The following is a 24984-nucleotide window of genomic DNA, read 5'->3' as shown; positions in this document are numbered from 1 at the left end:
TAACTTTGCTGAGAGATCACCCTTCATCCCTGTCTGACTCCAGACTCCAGTCATCCTTGAGGGACAGCCTGTATCGTCGGTGACCCTCGTCCTTCTTCGTCAGAGACCAGTTTCCCCTAAGGTAAAATGCGAGTGAAGACTTTTCGGTCACGATAGTTTGCCCTTTAGAAAGCTTGGAGTACCAGCATTTCACTTCTGTCCATTTGCCAGTTTATCCAGTGCCATTTCCAATGTCCTGTGTTCGAGTGTAAAGTGGTTATTCATTCCTCGAGCCTTTGGCACCCTCAGTGAAAACTCGAGACTTTTTCTGTGTTAAATTGTTCTTTACTGGCATGTAATGTGTAAATCTCTCTTGCAGAGGGACCTATTCGCAGTGGACTCATCTTGGCCTGTGCCTTGCCATTAATCAAGACTCCAGTAGAAGGATCTTCAGGGGTTGCAAGCCCTTTATCAATTTACTTATGCAGTTTCCCTTCAAATGCTTTCTTTTGTAAATATAATTCTTTAATTTATCCCAAGTGTTTACGTAACATTTCTTCATGAATTAGAGCCTTCAGCTCCTAGATGCTCGCCTTTTTCTTATATTTTTTTACGATTTCTCCTTTACGCAAGTCAGAACTCCAAGGCCAATTAAATAAAGTTTCCGTTGGCGGCCTGTAAAATATCATAAACCCAGGGAAATTCGTATATATATATATATATATATATATATATATATATATATATATATATATATATATATATATATATATATATATATATATATATATATATATATATATATATATATATATATATACCTTGGTTTTGAACTTTATCTTGAGAATAACTTACACTCTGAGGGATATGGTAATTTTGTATGAGAAGAGTACCTTCCCTGTTTTGAACCCATTTAGCAGTCAAGAAAGATCTATGTTCGTTTCGACTCATCTATGATGTTTTCATATTAAACTCAGGTTCTGTACTGAGAAACGAAATTTATCCTTCTCCGCCATGGCAGATGTTTGCTTGGTCACTTATACTAAAAAATGTTAAGCTACAAAACCCTCTTAATATCAAATAAGCTTTACCTACGTACTTACATCCTAAGTAATTATACGTGGTGATTTGATCTACATTGGATAAGATTCGCATAGACATGATACAGATGTGGGCAGATGACTTATCCATTCTGTTGTCTAGATATAAATAAGTTGACTGCGTCTTGTTGGACAAATTCGTTTATTTTAGTATCTGTAAGTAGAATCGAAATCAGTCCATGTCCACCAAAGTAGCTGATTAAAAAGTTTGTAACACGTGGGTATTTGTGATAGTTATTTAAACCAAAGAGTATAGAGAAGTAAAGAGTGGACAGTCTCGTGAGTCCATTTGGGAAAATTGTAACTGAGGGACCGGTGGCGCCATCCTACTGTGAGCAAGTAAAGTGTGACAGCATTTGTTTGTACTGGCATACACCACACTAATGTTTAAGACAAATGTTAGCACTTTTGTTGGTTGTAACACTATCTCCTGATCTTTTATTATTATTTATATAGCAATGTATTCATCTGGACTGATTATTTAAATATTCTATAGGAAAAAAATTAGTAAATACATACAGCTTATCCTCTATCAGTAACTAAGCTCTTCGTGGGACGAGTCGGTAGAGTTGTGAGCTTGTACTCGTTAGGTCCGAGTTCGAGTCTCCGACCGGCTAATGAAGAGTTAGAGGATTTTATTTCTGGTGATAGAAATTCATTTCTCGCTATAATGTGGTTCGGATTCCACAATAAGCTGTAGGTCCCGTTGGTAAGTAGCCAATTGGTTCTTAGCCACGTAAAATAAGTCTAACCCTTCGGGCCAGCCCTAGGAGAGCTGTTAATCAGCTCAGTGGTCTGGTAAAACTAAGGTATACTTAACTTTTCTTTCAATAACTACTGATGCTAAACCAGGTTTTATTCAAAAAAATTGAAAATTATGGATGAAAGGAAACATATAGATAAATAAATAAGTTTATAAGATATATCAGGCCAAACTATAAAAACAAACTCCTCCGTTGTAAATTGATATCTTTATCTTATCATACTGAAATTGATATCTTTATTTTATTATATTGGGCCCGGATGCACTAACATTTATGATGGTGTAAAGTTAAGTTTTTGTTCATTACATTATATTTTTGGGTTCTTTAAGGTTTTTTCAACTTTACATAGTCACATACCAGATTGCAATAAACTTTTTTTTTTTTTTTTTCTGCGACTGTTGACAAATACAATATGTTTCTAACCATATTATTCAGAAATTAAATGGAAAACAGGAATATTATCAAAAGAAAAGCCAGAAAAATGAGGATACAGACGCCATTGTAACTTAAGATATCGCAAGTATGTATAGTACATCTGGGCCCTACACTGCAAGTTTACATTTTCAGTAGTACAGATGAGTTTTCGGTTCTTTCGACCTGCAACTAAAAGACTTTTCTTTGCATCTTTTAAAGAGTGATGAAGGCGGATGGCATATAAAGAGGTTGACAATGAAGAACCTGCAGTTGCACACAGAACAAGCTAAAAACTTTCCTTGCATCTTCTCCTCCAAGCCCGTCACAAGTCTGTAGTGAACTCTGCTTATGTAGTAAATGTCAGAAACCATCTTTCTATACTCGTTTTCCATTTGAGTAATCATGTCGTAAAGGACTGTACTTGGCACAATTAGCTCCTCTCCTAGTGTGTTACCATAAGTCTTCTTGGAAAGGAAAACATGAACAGGGTTGTGTGGATCAAGAGTACTTTGAAGCTTTGCCCTGCATTCTCTACAAACCTTGTGACGAATTTTATGCACAATGAAACCTGTGATATATGCTAACACATGGCATTCCTCGAGTGGTAGTTCTCCCCCAGGGAGGGTCATTACTGACTGTACTGATGCAGGAATTAGCAGAGAACAATGTGACATTCACTGCAGATTTTGCAAAGCCTGAAGTCCCTATATTGTTCACAGTTACCAAGAAGGTATCAATGTCTTCTTGGCAGTTAGCACCAGCACTTGGAACCATAATAGCATCCACCATGACTTGGCAGAATGCACTCCTGAACTGACATGAATCTGGGTTGTCCCTGTACCCACCTTTCCCTCGAATTATTGAAAATAGATTCTCAAACAATCTTGATTGAGTCTGATGGTTAATAGGTAAGACAGCTTGTACTTTGAATGTAACTCATCCCACAACTGTAACAGACCTTTGATTGCCATCTGCCATCCAGAGAGGCAAGGCAGCTTTCGTGGACCAAGTGATTTGATACCATCCAACCATGTGAGGCAGTTAACTAGAAATTCCTTGTGAGCTGATTTCAGACTCATGACATGTCGCATTTTTGCAGTAGGCTACTGGTACGAGTTCCACTATTGAAACAGTTGAACAATTGGTCCATCTTCCCAACAAAGTCTGTTTACTCTTAAATCAACACACAGTACATTCTTCATCATGAGCATTTGACAGTTTGTGAAAGGGTGTCATATCAATCAAATTAATTAATTAATCAAATTAATTAAATAATCAAATACATCAGTATAATAATTGAAAATAATTTCCAAACAAAGTCTGTTTACTATTAAATAGTACATTCTTCATCATGAGCATTTGACTCCTCATTAATCAAATATACAGTATAATAATTAAATAATTTAAACAAACTTTTACTTAGCACGTTTCTCCTCATGCCACACTACACCACCAGTGCTTAATTTTTACAGGAAAGTTTGTGTGACAACAGGAGCAGAAGAAGAATAATGTAACAATGCAAGAAAGAAGACAACGAAAGAAGAGACAAGAAAGAAGAATCAAGAAAGACCACCGAAAGATGAATAAAACAAAGAAGAAATCTAAGCGACTATGACTGAGAGTTTCCGGGGGAAACACAATTAAACAAACAAATACTGCTATATGAAATATCTTGAGAAGTAAGAGAATGCCTGATTCGCTACAACAACTCTCAGCAACCATTGTACTGTCTAGACAAAACATGGTGAATGAAACAACCAATGCAGAGAGCTTAGAGTACAGTAAACTCTTTGGTCAGAGGAACAACGAGAGAATAACCATCAACATACCTCATGATTTCGTTAGTGTGAACTTAGTTTTGATAAAATGTAACTGAAAAGCTATCACTCACCTTTCCTTGGCTTTGGGGGATCGAAAAAATGATAACTCTGGCCTTTTCTTTCTTGAAAAACGCAATTAACTGCAGCACAGAACTGAGTCCCTGTCATGTTGTTGACATCTTCGAACTCCAATTACTCGCCCGCAGGTAGAGGCGCCACCGTCTCCCGCGTTGCAAAGAGAAGGCACGAGTGTCCTCTCTTTACTTCTCTATACTCTTTGTTTAAACCTCAAATATATTAAATCAAACCGAAAAGGCATAGGTTTGCATCCTGGCTAGTACTAAGTGAATTTAATGTTATCTTATATTCCTATGTATACATAGGAATATAAGATAACATTAAATAGTATACTATTTGTTCATACGAGTATGTCATGTTATTGCACTTGAAAATTAATAATCCCCTTTTCCTTTTCTTTGAGTTCTTTTGTCACCAACCACTTACTGTTTTCATTTCATATTGCTGCAGCCTTTTGTCTGAAACGCCCTACTATCTCGAACCTCAATCATAATCTTCATAACCTTTTTGCACTCCCCTGTATTTTACCCGAGCCTCTTCTTCATCCACTTTCTAGCAAGCCATTCTCATTTTTCAACAAATTCCAGTCGCTAGACTACACTCAAAGCCATAGTTTGAATTAGCCCTTCGAAATGAAGCGGCCGATAATTTTTCCATTTGCTTACCCAAATCATTGCCAGATATAAAACCAACCTTTCCGGTTCTCTTATCCAATCTATAGAAGTATGTGTCGATTCCTAGCATTGCACTTCGTCAAGTTTTCCTCTGAATAGAAGCGATGAAAGATATGCTTGGTATTTCTGAACAAGTGTCTGCGATTCTTACAAAAACGAAATATTTCTGCAAAGATAATGACGTCCTATTCCCGATTCTTTTCGTTTACGACTTACAACCTGATCGCATGAAAATACGTGAAATCCTGAAACATGTCAGCAGTAATTATGCTGATGGGATTCTCTATTTCATTTTATTTTTGTAATGTGGCAGAACTCGAGATCTGGTCCCGAGAGTCGTGCCCCGCTGAATAGCTTTTGCATTGAAAGCGAACTCCTTCTCCTCTCCTTGAATGGAAAGATATTTTTTTCCTCCTATCTATTCACAACAACACGCCTTCCCTTCGACAAAGGTAAATAACGCCCACACGAGGAGTCGCTGTAACGAGGCGACGGAAAAATGACGGAACCTTTTCCTAAGTGAGATATCATTTCCTTTTCCCAAGACATTTATGGTTATGCGTTGTTGCTCTTTGTTTTAGTTCATGTTTTTTTTTTTTTTCTCAAGCATGAACTCAGTACAAATCTTTCATGCCGATCATAATTTAACCTTTCTGTCAGTCCAGTCATTACAATTACCATCATATGATAAATATGCAAATAAAGGCATATTTGCATATGTCTATATGGCGTTCTTCTCTATATGATTAGATGTGATATAACAAAAAGAAGAAATGAATATACATATATTTGTCCCTCTGCAACAAGCCAGGCTGAGAGTAACCGTCTTTCATCCCGGCGCCAGCCTCCTTCGTAAGATATTGACCTTGCATGAGTAAGTATCAGGAAAGTGCTTTTGTACAATAAGACGTACAATCTCTACCTTCTTTCTTTATTTTATATAACTGTCACATTTGACGATATGCAGGTATACTAGTAATTATATACAATCATATTCGTCTACCATCACATAGTTTCTTGTATTACTACATATTCCTGTGCCTATTATACACATATTTTATTTGATGATGTGCGTCTACAACCCATAGCATTTTCAATTAATATTTGACAATGTGTACAAAGCAAATCTTTTATTTTGGGTGGAAGAATACGTTTAATTCCAGATGGTTTTGTACATAATGACCCCATCTGAATGTAATAAGATATTTGGTATTGGAGAAACTTTATATGTATTTTACACACGTTCTTACTTCGATGGGGTCATTATACAGAAGATAATTTTTATTTAACCACAAGAATCATTATGGCTTTAATCTCTCTCTCTCTCTCTCTCTCTCTCTCTCTCTCTCTCTCTCTCTCTCTCTCTCTCTCTCTCTCTCTCTCTCTCCATAGGGAAATAAAAATCTTAATGAGTAAATCGAAGCCAGCGTTTCAACACTCAGTTCACATTGCTTGGTTATTGAGCATTATTCCGACCCCCTTTTTTTTTTTGTTTATTAAGGTTTTTTTATAAATGGATAAGGATATTACATAAGTAATAACTTAACTAGGTTTCATGCCGTGCTGTTTTCCTTACTTTAGGCACTTCTGTCGAATGTTTAGTTATGCCCGCACTAAAGGCTTTTTGCTCATATAAAAACTCATGGTTATGAAATACAGCTCATATTGTCAATACCATCAAAATTGTTAATATATTTATAACCAGTTTTTAAAAATTCGACTTGTTAAGGTTTTTATTAATGACTGTATTTTTAAAGAAAAAATGATCAGCGACAGGTTGGAGATCTGTCAGAATCGTGAAACACGGCAGACCCTCAGGTATGTTTCCGGAGTGTCTGATTGCTAGATGTACGCCGATAAGTTCTCTGTCGAAAGCACTGTTGTTGTTTTTTTCTGCTGCCGTTAATTTTCGACTGCGGAAACCGAGAGGATTGGTGACACTGTTGATTTTATGTTCTATGACAGCGCCCGTCACGACGTTGATTGTGAGGCTAGCCTAGGGGTTAGGAAATGCCTTTGTCCATGGCACCAGCAAGGACTTTCTTTTTTGCTTTGAAGGCTTCTCGGTCGAAACCACATTCAGGTGACTTGGTGCTGTCGCTAAAGATGCCTTACAGTGGGGCCATGATTCTGGCAATTTTGGGAAGAAATCTCTGGTAATAATCTAACATTCCCTGGAACTCATGTAGTTCTCAAATAGTTTTTTGGAGGGTCCTTGGAGGGTAGAGGTCCTCCGCCGTTTTCGGAAAAATGATTGCTTAGGAACTCGATGAAAGGGGACTGTTCCTCAGTTTCTGGAGAATAAGACTATGTCACTGACGAAGCAGATGGAGGTGGGAATGTCAGTCGGTTTGTTATCCATCACTCTCTGGAATGTAGCCCCTGAATTCCGGAGACCGAATGCCAGTTAATTGAAGGTGTCTCCTCTGAAGGGCGTGATGAATTAGTTGCGTCTAGTCTCCGCAAGGGCGCCATGATCAGCAAGGTTTTGACCATGCGGAGTAGTTCGGGGAGCTCCGTGGGCCCACGCTCTGTTGCCACACCTTTATTTATTTGAGCCACGTGGGCCTGGTTACCCCCTGAATTGTTAAATGTCAGCGCGTTTCTTTCCACTTGCATTATCCAAAGCAGGCCACATTTTATCAATAAATCAGTATGCTCCGGGAATTCTATGCATGAGTTAATCTTTATAATGTAAGCACATCAAAGCTGAAGTACCTTGATATTTAGTTCAAAGTTGATGCTTCATCCATTTCAATGATGATCCACCATGTAATTGTTAGTTTTGCCCTTAATTTCCTAGGCCATCGATCATGTTTTCTTAATGTCATTCATGAAACCCTCATTTTGCTCTGGAAGGTATTAATATATGACGATTTTTTAATCAAACAACGCTCCTCTGTCAGTTTTTAAAAATATCAATGAATAAGGTGTTTTATTTTTGTTATTGATTCACATGTGCCAATTTGGCAGATGGCTTAGTAGTTTTGAGAGAAATATAAGAGGCTTGTACCAAAGAGATATTTTCAATCTATAGGCCTTTCAAGTTAAAGTGTCATTTACTGGGATTAGTAAAACTCTCTTATTTTCCCCTACCCATCTGCCTATCTACATCTAATTTTCTCTTCAACTTTTCTCGTGTTGTATAAAGTTAAGGGAAAATTATCTTGAGTAATTATTTTGTGTCTGCAACAACTCTTACCCACATAACTTTCCATCAATAACTATAAAATATCATAAGCTGCCGAAAGTTGGGTAAGACATAAAAAAACTGCGACAGACACTGCTGAACTAAGAAATGAGGAAATGTGTAACATTGGAAAATTAATGAAAATACTAAAGCACTCCCTGTCTTCGCAAAGCTCTCAGCATCGGTACCATTGTTACCTTGCTCGGCTTTACAGTAAAGCGAATCGCCGGTAATCTGCGGTCGTTAGCTAAAAGGTGAAGGATTCTACTTGATTAAAAAAAAAAATGTAGATTTATCTCTGAAAGTTTGGTTTAATAGTATTGTTTTAATTTTTCTCACTAAATTTGCGATCTCAAGTGTTTTTTTCTTTGTCTCCCTCTTAACAAATATCTACCTGATCTGTTTGGTTTTCATGGTTTTCATGACTGGTTACAGGAAATATTCTTCTCTAGGAAAAGAACGTCTCAAAATACGAGGTTATTTGCAGCTGAAAACTAATAGTGTGTCCCATTTTCATTTGTAGACTCTCCCAGCATTCGTTATCACTAATGTCTTTCATTGTTCTTAAAAACTTTTGCATTCCTACCACAAACAACAACCTTCATATCTCTTTCTATCATTCATCTTCAACATTCTGCATATCCGTATAAAATGCATCTTTTATCTGTTTAGAGGTCATTGCCTAGTACATAGTACATTTGAGTACTCTTTTTGCATTATTTTTATGCTCACAGCTCCTTAGTCTCTCCACGCCTTGTGTGCATATGCCAACAAGATCATGCCAACTCATTCTCTGCCAGTTCCATCTAATTATCCTGAATAAACATTCCTGTTGTGAATTTCTTTTTGTAATGTTGATTTTATCACCTTCTGTTATGCCCTTATTCGTTGTCCAAGTCAAGAAGTTTATTTTTTTCTTTATAGATGCTTTACTATTTCTGGTTTTGTCGTTTTGAGTCCCAGGGGGCTTAAGAAGACACAGCGCATGCTTTCTCACTTCATTACACACTAATTAAAATACACATTAGATTTACAGAATTAAATGAATCAAAGTATGAATCAAAGTGTGAGCCTTTCTTCTTCTTAACCCACAACTGGTGAGGCCTATGACCTCACTCTTTAAGGCGCTTTCTTCTTCTGCTTCTGTCTGTTCCTACTCTGCTCTCTCTGCTTCTATACTTCCCTTTTTTAAGGATTTTCAAAATGGAATGCCCCTTCTAAAATAGGCGGGCAACAGCTTCTGTCCAGCCCCTTGGTAGATGTCTAATTGGTTGAAAACTTACCTAAGGAATTCCTCTGGGTGTAATTAAATTAACTGACCCCTCCTTAGTAGATAGGACTAATTAAGTCACTGGAAATCTAAGATTTCCTGCGAGATTGAACACCTAAGAACATAGGCTAGCTTGTTTAAGAATTCCTTTAACGATTTCAATAGATTATACTGGCTCTCGGTTTGACTACCTGTGCATAACATCCTGTTTTGCTATTCTCTCTCTCTCTCTCTCTCTCTCTCTCTCTCTCTCTCTCTCTCTCTCTCTCTCTCTCTCTTTACTATTCATCAGTCTATCACTGGTTCTCTTCTCAGTTTTTCTGTTATATCATTACATCACTCGGTCACCTACCAATATTTAATTAAACATAAAATTTATACAAATAAAACGGATTCAAAACATAATAATGGATATAATAAGAATTGTTTTTCCAACTATGAAGTAAAAGAGATAAGTAAGTTCACCAAAATATTTGAAAAATTATATTAAACATCAAATACATATAATGCACATATGATCAATTATTGTTATTATTGAGTTCTGTCAATATCCCTTGTAATTTTCTGATAAGATTTCTCACTATTATGATGAACAAACAATAGCAAATCAATATTACCAACACCAGATTTACTAATGACAAAATTGGGGAGACAATTTCTTTATAGTAGAAATATTCATCAACATAGTTCAAATTTTCAAGCTTCTTTAATTCTAACTGAGACAACTTAATTTCATTTATTTTCTATGAGTAATTCTTATATGGCACATGTTTGTTGAAGTTATATGTTGTGAAAAGATGCGGTTCATGCTATAATTGGTTTGCTATCACTAACTGACATGATGTTGTAAAAGACTGAACATTTTTGAACCTTATTTCTGTGGTAACGTTGTGACATTTAATTTAGCTACAACAGCATTAGTGAAAATACAAAGATTTCCAGATCATCATAAATGCTTCAAATGTGCTATTATATTTGTAAGGCCATGCATCTTTTCTTGGTTTTGGTTTAACACAATTTCTGAATACAGGATTAGCATAGTACTCTTATAAAGGTTATCAAAATTACATATATACTGTATATTCTTTGTTCTTTTTAACAGAATACATTCATTAAACGTTTGCGTGAATGACAATAGTAGAGCATGTTCTTCTAATGCTAAATGATTGATTGTCCCCTTTTGAATGATTGCTATTTCATTAACTAACATAGGAAATGGATACACAGTGATTAATGTGTTTGTGATCCTAGTATTAAAAGGTACAACCAAAATAATCTTATCATAAAACACTTTGGCACTTATTAAGTTATAGTACATAAATACATTTTCTACAAGTGGCTGAAAGTGTTTTTCCATGATACATAACCTAATGATTTATTCTAATTATTTAGGAGTGATTAGTGTTGGGCTCAAAATACCTTTATAATGAAGCAAAATGGCATTTAATGTTTTTATGCTCCTGTAATATCATTTCACTTTCTAGAGCAAATGTATTTAAAAAATGTATGTTTTCCAATTTATTCAGTTCTTTTGTTACGTCTTTGTTTACCTGACTTATAAAATTTGTAACTTTTTCTATTCTGTTCTGCATTTTGATTGTAAGATGCTTAATTTATCCATCACTGTTCCCTCTTGTTGCAGCCCACTTTTCTAGTCTGTCTATTATTTCTTTTTCCTTTCTACATTTGCTTCGGTAGCAACTCCAAATAATGTGTTCAAAGCAGTTACACTTAGTGGGTAAGAGGGATCTCTTTGATCTCTGTTTTCAGTTTTTTCAATTTCGTATTTAAATTTTCTAACGAGTAATTAACACTTATTATCATCCTTCTGTATAACTGATTTAATGTCCCTTTGAATTGCATTTAATTTTTTCTCACTATTTAAACACTGTTGTAATGTTTATATTAATGATTTCTAAGTCTTTAATCATTTTGACATTTCCATGTCTTTTCAACAATGATCCTTTCAGCCCCACCTCTGAAGAGATGGTGTCCAAATAGGACTATTGGAATGATAGGCGGCATTTCTTGCATCTGCAAGAATAGACTTTATCAGATTTTCTTTTATATATATATATATATATATATATATATATATATATATATATATATATATATATATATATATATATATATATATATATATATATATATATATATATATATATATATATATATATATATATATATATATATATATATATATATATATATTTCACTACATACATTATATACATTTATGATATTTTCACTATATACATTTTATTTAGACACTTTCAGTCTAATACTAATAGATACACATATATACATATTTAACTCTGTCCGTTTCGTAGATTATATCTTATGTTTACAACATTATCTACAGCATTTTCATGTTTTATGATATCTATTTCTTAAGTGGACCATGAATCTGTTTTTACTGCTTTTATATAATTCCAGTGAACTACTTTTTCCTTTAGATCACTTTCATTAATTACTCTATATTTGTTTAATTTTAACACTTCTACAACTCTATATGGTCCAGTGAACTTGGGAGAAACCTTTACATTTGGCCCTTCCAGAACATGATTTTGTACATAAATTTGAGTACCCACTGTAATGTCTGGTTTAATGGTACTTTATAATATCTGGCATGAGTGTTATAAACCCTTTTAATTATTCCCTGTTTTCATGATTGTCTGGTAAGTACGTCTGGTCTTCCATGCAACACAGTCATAGTTATGGCATGTCTGGGTGGTGTTGTATCGTCTAATAATGTGTTAAGCATTTTTTTCTGATAACCATATAGCAAATAATGTGGGAATTCTCCTATTGTCTCATTTACAGTATTATTCAATGTGAACTGTACGTCTTCTATTGCTAAGTCCCAAGCTTCTGTCCGCGGGCTCACTAAAGTTTTTAGGATATCCTTTATTTTACGATTAGTTCGTTCTACTGTTCAATTAGAACTTGCTTTATAAAGGTTATTTGACACTTATTTATTTCATAAAATTCAAATATTTCTTTAAAAGACCACTAGTAAGTTCAGCAGCATTATCAGAAAGAAGAAATTTGTGGACATGAATGCCTTGTAATAATTTAGATTTAAGAGCTTCTGCTACTGTGGCTGCATCTCTGTTTACTGGTACGATTTCTACATATCTAGCTAGATAGTTCAAGAAGACTATTTGTCTATTTCTCTAAATAGTTCTTGAAATGGACCTAAAAAGTCCATAGTTACTACTTGAAATGATTTAATTTCTGATGGATATTTTTCAAGTGGAGTTTTTTTAAGATTTACGTTACCTTTATGTTGACTACAAATCCATATTTTTGTACAAAGTTTTGGCATCTTCACTACAATGTGGCCAAAAATAATTTTCGGTTATGACTCTGCTTGTCTTTTTAATTCCTGGTTTGCCCTGGTAACTTATATGAGTGTGTTAGTTCTAAACTTCTCTGATTAGTGTATTTGGGATGTATAGCTGAGAACAACCATTCTTTCTTGTTGGCCTTTTATACAAGCAGTCCATTTATTAATTGAAAATCAGGATTTTAAGGATTTATCTAGTATTAACTTTCCTACTATTTGTCTGATTTCTTGCATCATTTTCCTGTTATATTTTACTCTTCTAGATCTAAATCTACTACTTGTCAACTGTCAAAAGGCATTATTACTGGTAATGCATTTTCTGTTTCTTCAGACCGTCATTCGATGGGCCGGAGTTCGATCTCCTGCCGCCGGCTGATGAAGAGTTAGAGGAATTTATTTCTGGTGATAAAATTACTGCTATAATGTGGTTCGGATTCCACAATAAGTTGTAGGTCCTGCTGCTGGCAACCAATTGGTTCTAGCCACGTAAAAAGTAATCTTTCGCTAGCTCCTAGAGAGCTGTTAATCAGCTCAGTGGTCTGCAAACTAAGCTATACTTACTTTTTTCTTGTCATCTGATCTATCTGTCAAGGAGTTAAATTTCCTGAATAAATCTGAATTCTTGGGCAACCCTAATGCACTAATGAACCATCATTGAACTTGTGTTGTTGGTAAAGGCCCTCTTTTAAATAAGTCACAAATGAGTTGGTGACTGTACATATTACCTTATGACCTAAAAGCATGTGTCTAATTTTCTTTAGACCCCAATATAAAGCTAAACACTCTCTTTCTGTGGTACTATAGTTTCTTTCTGCTGCATTTAAAACTCTATTAGCATAATATACTGCCCTCGTTCTAGTTTTGGCCTTTTGTAACAATACAGCTCCTAGTCCTGTACTTGAGGCATCACAAGTAAAAGTCTTTGGAAAAATCTGCAGACTAAAACAGGGTTCCTGGTGATTTTGCTCTTTAGTGTCTGAAAGGCTGTTTTGTTCATCCTGCCATTCATTATCCTCTTAAGTTAACTATCAAAGGTTTGGCTATAAAGAGCAAAACACTTTAATATGAAAGATCTTTAATAACCTACCATACATAGAACCTTTCTGACAAGCTTTCAAATTAGTGGAGCTGGGTAATCAATTATTGCCTTTATTTTACCTGCCTGCATGTACAGTCCATATTCACTAATTACATGACCCAAGTATCCTAAGAATTTCATCAGAGTTGACATTTCTTTAATTTTATTTTTAGTCCTGTAATTTTAAATTCTCTAGAACAGCTTCTGATGTTCTGAGGTGACTTTCTAAGTCTTTTGCTAAAAATTCATAACATTGTCCAAATATACTGCAATATTTTCTATATTCTCAGAATTTGTAACATTAATCTGGCAAAATGTTAATGTAATATGTTATCCAAATGGCATTACTTCAAACTGTAAAATGTTCTTAATGTGTGTAGAAGACTGTGAATTGTTTGATTCTTCATTCAGAGGTACTTGCCAATATCCACTAAGCAAATCAAAGGATGAAAATATTTTGGCCCTCCTAATTGAGCTAACATATCTTGCATTAGTGTATTTTTGGCACTTCTCTATCTGGAACTGTGTTGAATTCAACTTACTGTAATCTTTCACAAGTCTCCAACCACCATCCTTCTTTGGAACAACAAGTAACAATGGGGAATTATATAGAGATTTAGAAGGAATTACTACTCCATCTCTTTTCATTTCCTCATCAAATTTATCAAATTATAAGTCTCTGGTTTATTGGTAATCTGTAATTAGGAATAAAAAATGGCTTGGCTCAATCATTTAACAAAATTCTATGTTGTAGAACATTTGTTCTTCCTAGTTTATCTCCTTCTATAGCTATTACATTTCTGTATTTCTCTAACACCTGAATTAACTTGTGTCTATTTTCTGGAAAATCTGTTTTATTTACTTCTGGATTTATTTGAGAGTTTTGGCCATTTATAGAGAAAAATGCTGTTTCCTCTACTGTTAGTAAAGGATTGTTAATAGGAATTCTATGCAAAAGACACTCAAGTGCATAGTGCTAGTCTGTTATCTGAATAGTTTTGGACATAAACTTCTGTTATCACTATTCATGTGGACAAGTGAATTATCCACTCTGACAAAATCTGGTAATCATTCAATAATAGGAACATACTTATCCCTTACATACCTCTTTTGATCTCAAATATATTTTTGTTAAACATTTTGGATACAAAGTTACTGCTCTGTTAAGTATAACACAAACATCATATTTCTTCTTCTTTATGTCCGAAAATAGCAAAGTTCTGTATTCCAGTGGTTTCATCTGTTGCTTCTATTATAATATTTATGTCTGATTTATTTATTTTACCTAAGAGTAACACTTCATTTAGTATTTTCCTTCACTGCCAACTCATATTACTACATTACTATAGTTATATGTATAGGTGCCTTGATTTTCGTTAGATGCAGTGCTTGGTCATCACAATTATTTATATTTGAGTAATTATTTTTATCTGGGTATATATCATTTTGTATGTGTACACCCCAACAATTCTGTATGTAATTGTGGGAATTCTTTTTCATCTGTTTTTATTTTATCTTGCTTGTTCTGGTCACTTATCTGTCTTTCCTATATGTCTGTCTCGCTTGTCGAAACTGTCTCAGACAAATTGATCAGATTTGGGTGGAACTTTTCTTCGTCAAGGGTAAAACATACGCTCTTCTGATTATCCTGTTTCAGACTAATCTTTCCTTCACTACTATTTAATATATTCCACATCTCCTCATTAACTTAAATGAGAATAATACTTGTGTGGGAAAACATCTCTCTTCTGAAACTAGAAAACTTTAAAAAATTTATGTGACAAATTATTTATATATGTCGAAGTTCACATATCTCTGAGACCTTAATCTGTTTCCTGCTATTCCTTTTATTATTGTACTTTGACCCTGAAATCTGAGTTTCTGCAATGCCTAAATATCTGGTTAAAGTTTTATCATTTATATTTACAGTACTACCTGAACTAATGAGTACATACATTTTCCATTTGATAAATCTTTACAATAGGCAAGATCCTTTCTATTTATTCCTTTCTTCATGAAAAAATTTCTTCTTTGTTATGTAAATAGGAAAATGCGGATGAATCTTCATTTCATTGTAAATATTTCTTTTTCTCTTTCATCACCTTGAAGGGATTTATTTTCTTCTAAGAGGGGTTAATTAATACTGACTGGAAGATTTATTCATTTGGGCGACTGTTACGCATTCTATAACTTCTATTGGCTTTCTTATTATTGAACCAACAGTTTTTAGTTAAATGTCCGATCTTTTTGCAAACTGCACGGATTCTGGCTTTCTGCATTCATTAGTGGAATGATTGGTATACCCGCAGTCTTCACATGTTATTTTTGATCTAGCTTCTTGAGTTGAATTATTCTCTAGTTTTGACTTATTTGTGTTTGAATATTGACCATTATGATATCTTATAGGTGGTGAATGAGGAATGGTCCATTCCTCGATTGATTCTCTGTCTTCCTTTCTGGCTTGGATTCCACTTGTTCTTAGTACTTTGTGCATATTTCTTAAAAGGAATATTTCTATTCCTGCTTGTCTGAATTATCATTATACTGTATTTCTTCGGCATGAATCAGCGCTACATCTGCCTTTCCTCCTCATTTCTGCGTTTCTGTTATCTTCTACAATTTCCGTAAAAAATCTATCTCTCTTTCTTTCTCTGGATGTCTTTCCTCGTTGATATTAGAGCTGTAAGGCTATCACTTTTAGGATCAATCTTAACTTTCTTAAAAGCCTTCTTTTCTTTTTTCTCTGGGAGCATTATATATCATTGTAAATGACAAGTAATTTAAAACATATCTCAGACTAACTAAATCATTTTCTTCATCACCAAAAGCATTCTTACATCCTATTGTGTAGTTTGTTTTTTCTTAAGTCTTCAGTTACTTTCTGTGTTGATTCTTCAACATCTGTGTGAAGATTTTGTTATGATTCTCCATCATAATGATGTATGAATTTGTTATTATATACATCACTTTGACTCACTGGTTCCAGATTGATAAACAAATTTTTCTAAATTCAGTGTATGCAGTTATGTTGCTGAATCTAACTGAATTCAAATTTCTGTGTATATCACCACTTTCTGAGATAACGAGAAGCAAGGCTTCGTTAATTTTAGCTCTTTCATTCGTTATTCTCCCGTAGAAATACGACTTGTTCGCGTCCGCACTGGTTCACAGAATATGATTCTAACCTATTTTGTCAGGATTTAACTTTCAACTCTTCCACAGAATCGTGTGGCTTATGTAATGACTTGATGTTTGCGCCATTGTTCTAAATTGAAATGTGTTATTATTTTTTATTATTATTGTTACTATGCTACTTTCCATTGAGTTAAGGATATTCGTGAACTTGGCACTGGAATTCGACTTTGTCTAACTGTTGTTTGTCGTAATAATGTCTATTTCTAATTTCATTCCTCAATGTAAACGAATCTTGCATTATAATGGTATTCTAAAATCATAAGAAAATTTATACCCAAATAGATAACAGTATTCAAAAATACATCTCCAAACATGTTATATTCAAAATTCCTATCTATCAAAATATAAAAAACAAGATAAAAATTTTTTTTGAGAGAATTATAAATGTTATATACCTTCTGAGAGAGATGATTATAAAAGTCTTATACTTTACGAGAGAGAACTTCAAAAATAAAATACTGAGAGAGAGAGAGAGAATAAAATAACTCTCCAACTGGCGACTTACTTATTTTCTGTTGTCATTCATTCGAGACCGTTCCTTGTTATCACTTTTCCTTTCTGCGACCAACACTGTCATTGTTTTCGTTCGCTGCAGACACATCGTTCGCTGTAGACACGCAGTTCACTGTAGACACGCCGACTTCTGGTTTTAAACTGACTAAAACGGGCCCATTCTGTTTTGTTGATCACCAGCAATACAAAGTCTTCTTTCTTAAATTCACAGTAATGTTGATTTCCAACGGGAATGTACGTACATGTGAAATGCACTCATCCGTTTTTAACACACTGTAAAAAAAAAACTTCTTGGTTGTGTTTGTCGATGGTTATCAACACAAAGGCATTGTTTCTGCTACATTGGTAAATTGTGTTGTTTCTTGTTCACTCGTTGTTTTCTTAGTTGTGGGTTTTCCAAGCAGTACTGCTTTATAAATATTAATTCACTTCGAATATTTCAGCCGCCGATGTTTGCATGGGAATGCTTAAAAATTCTGAGTTTGTTTGTCGATTTATTATGATTCACTTCATTCTGCTTTTAAATTCTTGCATGTCCTCACATGGCACTGTTAATTACATCTTCAGGATTCCATTATAGCGACACCATTTTTATGTTGTGCATTTATTTTTGCAATGTTGATTTTATCACCTTCTGTTATGCCCTTATTCGTTGTCCAAGTCAAGAAGTTTATTTTTTCTTTATAGATTTTTATCATTTCTGGTTTTATTGTTATAGTAGCGTTTTGATTCCCAGGAAACTTAAGAAGAGACAGCGCATGCTTTCTCACTTCATTACACACTAGTTAAAATACACATTAGATTTACAGAATTAAATGAATCAAATTGTGAATCAAAGTGTTATTTTCTTCTTCTTAACTCCACAACTGGTGAGGCCTATGACCTCACTCTAAGGCTCTTCCTCTTCTGCTTCTGTCTGTTCCTACTCTGCTCTCTGCTTCTATACTTCCCTTTTTAAGGATTTTCTCAAATGGAATGCCCCTCCTAAAATAGGCGGGCAACAGCTTTTCTCCTCCAGCCCCTGACGATTTGCCCAATTGCTGAAGAATGAGCCCAAGATCTCTCTCACATAAACATTTAACCTGTCTACATGGTGACTAATATCGCCTGAAACCCAAGATCTTTTTATCAACACCTAAACATATAAGTTTCATGTTTATAATCTCCTTATCCATCCAATAGATCATCATGTCCCATTTGATTTGTCTATACAACACATTTCATGTTTGCTATTCCCTCTCCCTCTCTCTCTCTCTCCCTCTCTATGTCTTTTTTTGTCTCGTTTCATTATTCCAACATTCTCTCTCTCTCTCTCTCTCTCTCTCTCTCTCTCTCTCTACTATTCATCAATCTATCACTGGTTCTCTTCTCAGTTCTTTTTCTCTCTATTATATCATTACATTCCCATTATTCCAATCCATTCTCTCTTTTCTGTTCTCTTGAACCACGGTTCACAAACAAAGATGTTCAGTCATTATCGCCTGAATTCGTTGTCATTCTGTTCTACCTTTAACACTTAATTTCAAGTTTTTTTTTTTATGTTTTAGTGCAAAAGTTCAATCTATCCTTGGAAGTTGTGGATTACTCCATATATTATTGTATGTATATGTATTCTATTTCATGAACATTGTCTTTTGCTAACGCATGCGCATGAATCCGCACTCCGCACATGCGCATGATTATTCTTCCTGCTTCTCTTGGCGCACGAGTTGTATGCCTTGCAGACCCTCTGTGTTTACCTGTTTGCTGTATGGAATAAAGCAACCTATGACTCGATATTATTTCTCCATCCCTGCAAATTTTCAGTCTTCTCCTACAAGACATCATCACATATCACCATGGCGCAGTGAGTTAACCATCCAGCTTTTCAAGGGAACGCCGAATTCAGCATTTCAAATCGAGTCGCCATTACCCCTCGATCGCCTGTGGATATTCTTTCATCGCCTGAGGATCTTACAGTGTTGTGGTGTTTCTACAGGACCTTACAGTGTTTGTGCAATGTTTGTGAAGTGCCAGTACGTAATATTAGTGCTTTGATTTTAGGGTTGTATGTCTCTTTGTGCGCTCCCCCAGCCACCGCAGTGGGACCCCATTACTCTGACCCAGCCACGGAGCACGCAGGCACGCCCACCAACCTCTACCACACTGCTGACTTCTCCCAAGTCAGCCGTCAAGATGAGTTGCCAGACCCTTCCGACCGCCCATCCCCCGGGAGCCCTCCCAGACCTGCTCCATTCTCCCCTGCCTGCCAGTGTTCGCTCGCCACGTGGTGGAATTATTTACAGTAACTTTTTATAATTAAATCTGTAGAAATTCTCCCTCATCTTTTCTCCTTTTCTTTAAACTGTGTATGACACTGCTGAAAACGGTTCATACGGCTTCTGCTTCACATCAAGACGAACCTGGAGGGATATACAACATGACCAGGACCTCTGAGGACCACCGGTGGCCTTCACACCCAGCTTCTCACCAACAGACCATCGTAAAATTTCACCAGGCTTTTTACAACGCGGCAACCCCACCTTTCGTTTTCACCACACTTCTGACTTTACCGCCTCCCACAGCTCCAAATGCAGAGTTACGGCTCTCATCAAATACCTTTGAGGAATCTAGACAGGCTGAGTTGTTGGCTGCACGTCGAGATGAGGAACAACGTCAGAGAGAAGAGGAACAACGTCGTCACGAAAAGGATCTACGCCGCCAAGAGGACAATTTAAGAAGAGAGGAGGAAGGTCAATGTTTCACCGCCCTGTTGCAGCTATTTACAGTCAACCCTGCCCAACAGCAAGCAACACCAGCTGGCTCGCAACAACTTCCTACACAACCCTCAGTGCCAACGCCCACCCAGCCACCACCCCCACAGAAGGCCATCGCCCAGACCCCGCCGCCCTTACGTCCTGACGCTACATACCAGGTGTTTAGGGAATGGCGTAGACGCTGGGATGACTACAGCGTGATGGTGGACCTAGGGGCATTGCCTACCAGGAAGCAGTTGATACAACTTCGTATGTGCCTTAGCCTGGAGACACAAAGGATACTTGAACACACGCTCAACATACCACCAGACACGGATCAGAGTGTGGACGAGGTCTTGAATGTTCTCCAGGAACATATTAAGAACCTGTGGAATGAAGCCCTATGACGCAGGGACCTGCTTTCCTGCAAACAGAGGGAAGGGGAAAGCTTTAATGATTTCTACGTCCAACTGAAGCATGTAGCAGAGGAAATCGACGTCTGCCCTGGCCATTCTGCTGCTTGCGAAGAGACTCAGCTGAAGATGATCATCATCATGGGAGTCAGGGACGAGGAGCTCACCCAGAAAATCATTGCCCTGGATGCTGCAGCTCCACTGACCACCATGGTCAACGAATGTCGCTCCTATGAGGCCACACGGACAGCCACCAATGCCATACGTGCCCCTCCTTCTAAATTGTGTGCCGTTTCTGCTTATAAGAAAACCAAAAGACATGGCAGCAAGGGCGCTACCGCGCACCCAACCCCTAACAGAGACTCTTCATGCCTTTCCTGCACAAGGAAGTACGGCATCTGCAGACAGGTGACCAGCCACCGACAGTGTATATGGTAAATTGTAGTGGCAAGTGGGACACTACGCAGGACCCAAAGTGTCCTGCCAACAAGGCCACATGCACACTGCGGCCGAGTGGGCCATCATGACAAGTGTTGGTGACAGCAGATGAGTGTTACAAGGTGGCCCGCCCAATGCCACGCCCCTTCTAACAAGTCTTCCAGCTGTCGCAAGGTCGAGACCCTTTCCACAACAACTTGCCCCTCACCATCGCCCATATCCCTCAATCTCACCTATAGGGATGGGACATCCAAGATTATGATGCTGCCTGACACAGGAGCTGATATATCAGTGATGGGCCCCCAGCACTTGGAATTTCTTCGCATTCCCAGGACTGAGCTACAGCCTCCTGCCACGTCAGTGACCCTCACGGCAGATGGGTCAAAGATGACACCAGCTTTATGGCACCTTTAAGGCCACCCTATCAAATGGCCAAGCGGTCCTGCCTTGCCACGACGATTCAAGTCCGCGAAGGCGTTCGATGCCACTCCTGTCCTATGCACTCTGCAAGGAGTTGGCCATCATCCAGCCAAGCTTTCCACGGCCCATCCTACAGGTCACCCATGTTAACCGATGTAAGGAGTTACCCCTCCATGCCAACACAACCCCTGCTGAGGCCCGAGAATACTTCCTACAAGCCTTCCATGATGTGCTCGTGTCTAAGGAGGACCTTAAAGGAGCCCCATTAAGGCCGATGGCAGGCCTTCCCATGAAAATTCACCTCAAGGTGGATGAGGTCCCATTCGCCATCCACACCCCACGGCAGATCCCCTACGCTTTCCGGGAACCTGTCAAGAATGAACTAGCCTCCATGGTCCAGCAGGGAATCATTAAACCTTGAGGAGACGAGCAATCCGAATGGTGCCACCCTCTAGTCGTTGTCCCAAAGGCCAAGGGAGTTCGCATCACGGTGGATCTCACCAAGTTGAATGCACAAGTCTCCCGACCAGCCCACCCTTCTCGCCCCACACTCCTTACTGCTGATCGGGCCAAGGACTCCACCGCCAAGTTTCCTTCACCACCGCACACTTCACACGGCTACTGGCAGATGGAGTTAGCAGAAGAGGACCGCCACCTCACCACTTTTATTACGCCTTACGGACGCTTCCAGCATTGCCGGGGACCCATGGGCTTCGCTGCCACTGGCGATGCTTATTGCTACCGTGGTGACCTGGCACTCCAGGGCATGAAGAAGTGCGTCAAGGTTGTTGATGACATTCTCATCTTCGACGACGACCTGCTGACACACTACCACAGGATCCATGAACTGCTCACCCGCTGCCGCAAACATGGCATCACTCTCAACAGAGACAAGTTCACAGTGGCAGAGACCCGAGTGAATTTCTGTGGCTTCACTCTTTCCGAAGAAGGAATCGCTGCTGATCCAGGACGGGTTGCTGCTCTACAAGATTTCCCAACACCGTCCAACCTGACGTACCTACGTTTCTTCATGGGGTTAGTAAACCAGTGGCAGAGTTTACCCCAGATATTGCCCTGACTGCATAACCCCTTCGCCCACTCATGAGCCCCAAGCGCTCTTTTATGTGGACACCGGATCATGACCAGGCTCAAACGCTGCGGAAGCGAAAGCACTCAAGCCCGCCTGTTCTTGTGTCTTTTTGACCCAACACTGCCAACCATTCTTCAGACTGACGGGTCTCGCCTTTTATGGATAGGCTACGTCCTCCCTCCAGGACCACACGGCCGTCTCCGGAGTAGTCCAGTGTGATCCCGCCGCAGATGAGACGAGGTATGACGATTGAGCTGGAGATGCTTTGCAGTATCTTGGGCCCTCACAAAGTGCTGTCTATACCTCAAATGACCGCCAACCTTCACCCCAAACTGGACCATCGTCCGCTGGTGCCCATCACCAACAGTTACACACTGATATGGTCGAAAACTCACGGCTTCAGCGCGAATGGGGTTGCGCATGTCGCAATACCAATTTACTGCAGTGTGGCGTGCTGGCAAGTCGCTATGCATCCCAGATGCACTCTCCTGTGCACCAGTCAGCTACCCGACCTCTGAGGATATGACTGGCTGCGCTGAGGTAACAGCGCATGTCAGGTCAGTCATCAACGCTGCAACAGCTTCCCACGACAAGGATGCCCCAACCTTCGACGCCGACCGGACCCTGCAGGACATGTCGATAGCAGCACAGGCCGACCCCACTTATGTTCGCCTTCGTGATTGCATCACTGTCCCGGGTTCCCACAAATCGGGTACTTCCACTCCGCACACCTCCCTTTACTACCGTAGGCTGGAAGCTGCGAGAAGCTCATCGATGGCAACCCCGTGCTCTATGGAGCAAGCAATACCGGTTCCTGCGGCTCTACGTCGTCACACACTCTCCAGACTCCACGACAGCCACCGAGGTGTCAAGGCTACAAACCGTCTTCTGGCCTGGGATAGACTCGGACATCGCCAACACCATCGCCACTGCGAGCCCTGCCAGATCCTGCATCCCAGCCAACAGCAGGAGCCCCTTCACAATGATGACCACCCATCAAGGCCCTTGAGTCAGCATCAGCGACTTCCTTCCAGGTAGCAGGAAGTCCTTCTCAGGGTCGCGGACCGCCTCTGGCTGGCCTGTGGTTGTCCCTGCGCGGGTGACACCACCGCCTCAACAATACGGCACTTGCCGTTACTTCAGAGAGGTGGGTGTTCCCTGCGCCTACGCACCGATGGAGACCTCAGTTTACTGGCAAAAATTGCCTACCACAGAGCGCTGTATACACCACATAACCTAGTTGCCACACTACCTGCAGTCTAATGGACACGCTGAGGCCGCTGTCAAGGCTGTCAAGCACTTGATCCTCAAAACGGCCCCTACAGGAAACATCGACTGCGAAGCCTTTGATCGTGGCCTCCTCGAGTTACGCAACACGCCCAACCACTCTGGTCGCTCTCCTGCCCAGGTACTGTATGGTCACCCTCTCCGTACGTGTGTGCCTGCCCATCCTCAATCGTTCACAGAAGATTGGCAAGAAAATGTCCAAGACTGTGACCACCGAGCTGCTGTCAGAGCAGCTCAAGTGCAGCGAAACTACGAGGCCCACGCCCGCCCCCTGCCCAGGCTGAAGGTGGGCCAACATGTCCGCATCCATTACCCGACATACCACCGATGGGACAAGGTTGGGATCATCATGGGTGGCACACGATCACGCGAGTACGAGGTCCGCCTCCCAAGTGCCTGATCTGGGTCAAGTTCCCAACTCTAATCCCTGTGGTCCTTAGCTCTGACATGGAAAAGTCATCACTTCCCTCCAAAACCCCTCACAGGTCTCCAAGATTAAACAGGCCTACATAGTGTACAAAGCCCACATGTGCCACTTATGCAATTTGCTTTGCACATAATTACTTGATAAAATCACTGTATATTATTTACTTTGCACACTATTAATTGATTGTTCACTGTATGTAACTTGCATATTACGTTCAAGATACCTCTTTGAACGCAAAAGGGGGAGGGGAGGTGTGGATTACTCCATATATTATTGTATGTATATGTATTCTATTTCATGAACATTGTCTTTTGCTAACGCATGCGCATGAATCCGCACTCCGCACATGTGCATGATTATTCTTCCTGCTTCTCTTGGTGCGAGTTGTACACCTTGCAGTACCCTCTCTGTGTTTACCTGTTTGCTGTATGGAATAAAGCAACTTATGACTCGGGATATTATTTCTCCATCCCTGCAACATTCAGTCTTCTCGTACAAGACATCATCACATATCACCAGAAGTTATAAACTAGGAGCTTCTTAGGAACCCATAAGCCTGGGCTGTATCACCATCTACATGGCAGAATCTGTTGGATAGTTGGTTATTTGTGACATGCTGTTCCTAGCTAAGGCCAGTGACCTCTATTGTTTACAGTTTTTTAAACAGGCGGCCAGAGAACTCTCATACCCTTAATTAATGCATTATCTTGCAACTAATGGCTTTTACTGCTCATCACGTGCTAGACA

This window comes from Macrobrachium rosenbergii, chromosome 47, assembly GCF_040412425.1.
Source record: "Macrobrachium rosenbergii isolate ZJJX-2024 chromosome 47, ASM4041242v1, whole genome shotgun sequence".
In the NCBI taxonomy this organism is placed as follows: Eukaryota; Metazoa; Arthropoda; class Malacostraca; order Decapoda; family Palaemonidae; genus Macrobrachium; species Macrobrachium rosenbergii.
This window is presented reverse-complemented; position numbering follows the sequence as displayed.